Source organism: Palaemon carinicauda, chromosome 2 (assembly GCF_036898095.1).
Source record: "Palaemon carinicauda isolate YSFRI2023 chromosome 2, ASM3689809v2, whole genome shotgun sequence".
NCBI lineage: Eukaryota > Metazoa > Arthropoda > Malacostraca > Decapoda > Palaemonidae > Palaemon > Palaemon carinicauda.
In genome coordinates, this window is record NC_090726.1 from 146,187,730 (window position 1) to 146,190,229 (window position 2,500).

General features: G+C 31.4%; 1 protein-coding gene across 8 annotated transcripts in view; it reads left to right on the forward strand.

Annotated features, from left to right (window-relative positions):
- Stacl (Stac-like) overlaps nt 1-2,500 on the forward strand; it is a 963,585-nt gene that overhangs the window by 488,381 nt on the left and 472,704 nt on the right. The window lies entirely within an intron of this gene.

Here is a 2,500-nt window from a genome sequence, read left to right on the forward strand (position 1 = left end):
TTTCTTTTTAGTTGTATCGTAGATAGTTACACTGAAGATTCAAGTAATTCTATTGTGAAATAATTGGAAAATTCACATAAACCAAGTAAGGTTTAGACTCAATCTTATCCCCATATCTATTTGTATTTTCCATTGGTCGTTTTTTTTTTTTTTTTTTTTTTTTTTATGTTACTCAAATGATGGTTCACATCCAGATATTTTCTTCCACACTGAGATTGATCTTTAATTCATTTTTTATTTATTTATCGTATACTTTTCATTCAGAAATTTATCACATTTTACTAATAGGTTTCCTAACCCTGTAATTCCCGACTAATTTTCACGGAAATGGGTAAAATGTGTTATATTCAGTAAATTCTTTTTCCACTGTTTCGCGATAGCTTTGGTGTTTATCGCTATGGAATCTGCCATATTTTATACTATTAATAGTTTTATTTACGCCAGGCACCGAATTACTCCGTTTTATTATGCAAACGCTATTTTTTCAACCTTTCTACCAAGGTGTGATCTGTATTATTTACCTTTTTTGTTTCTGACAAATGAAGAGCTAAATTTATAATAAAGCCTTTTTCGTATCAAAATTCTCTCTCTCTCTCTCTCTCTCTCTCTCTCTCTCTCTCTCTCTCTCTCTCTCTCTCTCTCTCTCTCTCTCTCTCTCTCTCTCTCTCAAATTAATAACTGCCGGATTCCTTGTTATCTTTATATATGATTTCGTTACGAATTTAAGATTGTTATATTTTATCTAAACAAATACATATTGGACTCATAGCTTGCAAGTTAGACGGTGTTCCCGTACTGTCATGCTAACACATAGAAATGAATCACATGAACCGTGTACGGGAATTTATTCCTATTGATAAATGTTCATTATGGTTATAGAAAGTGACGATGGCTGTAGAAAAGTAAGTTGTACTAATATTTTCTTTGGCTATTTTTACGAATTTCAATCTTGACCTATTTTTTTTAGTTAAGAACGTTAACGGTTTTCTATAAAACACCAAAATACTTAATCTTATTTATCGTACACTTCGACCAAGATTCTCACTGCTTTGTGATTTTGAGGCTTTCGAAACTATAGTTTTTGATCTATTAGACAAGTAGGTTTAATTGGCACAGTATTCAGCTTTTCAGGATAGATTTAAGAACTAACGTTTGTATGTGCCGGTTGAAGCATGTGTTGTTGGTGATCTGATGAATATGTTAGTAACAGTATTTCTTCTGTGTTCGTGTGAAGATAAACGAAGAGTTTACGTTGATTTTTCCTCTTGATGTCAGTAAGCATTGAAACAAGATATATAATTTAGGTAGGTTCAAATCGTCTGGAAATTTTTATGTTGTACCCTGTGGATGTTAATGCTATTTATTTATAAATCCTTTTTTTAGTGTGCTGAAAGGGTTTGGGGTTTCACAATTTTGAAGTACAGTTGCTTGCTCTTAAAAAAGAAAAAAAAAAACCTATGCCTCACAAAAAAAAAAAAAAAAAAAACCTATGCCACGTGGTATCAATGTTATTAGCTCCCAGGGCTTCTTCTTCAGAGAATTAGTTCTCGGCTCTTAATACCATTTTCGATCATAACGATTAAAGGAACTTGTCACATCCATGTTTAGCAAACTTGTGCAAAGAAACACAGGTGTATCGAGTAAAATTGCAGCCAACTGTGCATATAATCAAATGAATTTGATATAAAAGTGTTTTATGGCGTTATTTGTATTGTACCATTATGTTTGAGGTCACGAAAGGTTATTTGGTTGTCGAATTAGAAGTATCATCAGTTTTATATGCCAAGTAGTTTTAGCGGTTATAAATGTGTTGCTGTAATGTTAATAACCTTAGAAATCAGATACCCTTCTACTTAAGAGTAGAAACATGATTTTATATGTCATTTTCTGTGTAATGTAGATTAGAAAGATGTCGCTGTTTGGCATAACTGGAAATCAGTTGCCTAAGTGCTATAGCTCTCCTTACTAAAAACTGGTTCTTTGTTAGTATAGTATACGGCTAATTGTTTTGTTATTTGTTTATATAGCGTGTTTTCTGTAAAATCTTCGGTTTTAATTCATATCTAGATGTTTGCGTTCTTTTAAGCGTATATTCTCTCTCATACTTTACAGGCTTTTTTGTCTAGCTCTTATTATCAGTACAATTTTCCGTATTTTTTATATTGCATTTCCTTTTTTTTTTTTTTTTTTTTTTTTTTTGCGTACTGTCCGTTTAGAAAGAGTATTAAGTTATTCGCAGTTTATTTTTTTTCTTTTGTCTTTTGTCATTGGTTGCTAAGATTTAATAAAAAAAATTCTCTCTCTCTCTCTCTCTCTCTCTCTCTCTCTCTCTCTCTCTCTCTCTCTCTCTCTCTCTCTCTCTCTCTCAAACAGTACCGTTTATTTTTGATAATTTTGGGTTTTTATATTTTTATATTTTACGCAATATGTTTGCAATTGCATTTCTCTTGTTTTTATTGAATCTTATAACTACATTATTACCTTTGTAAAAACTTGGGCT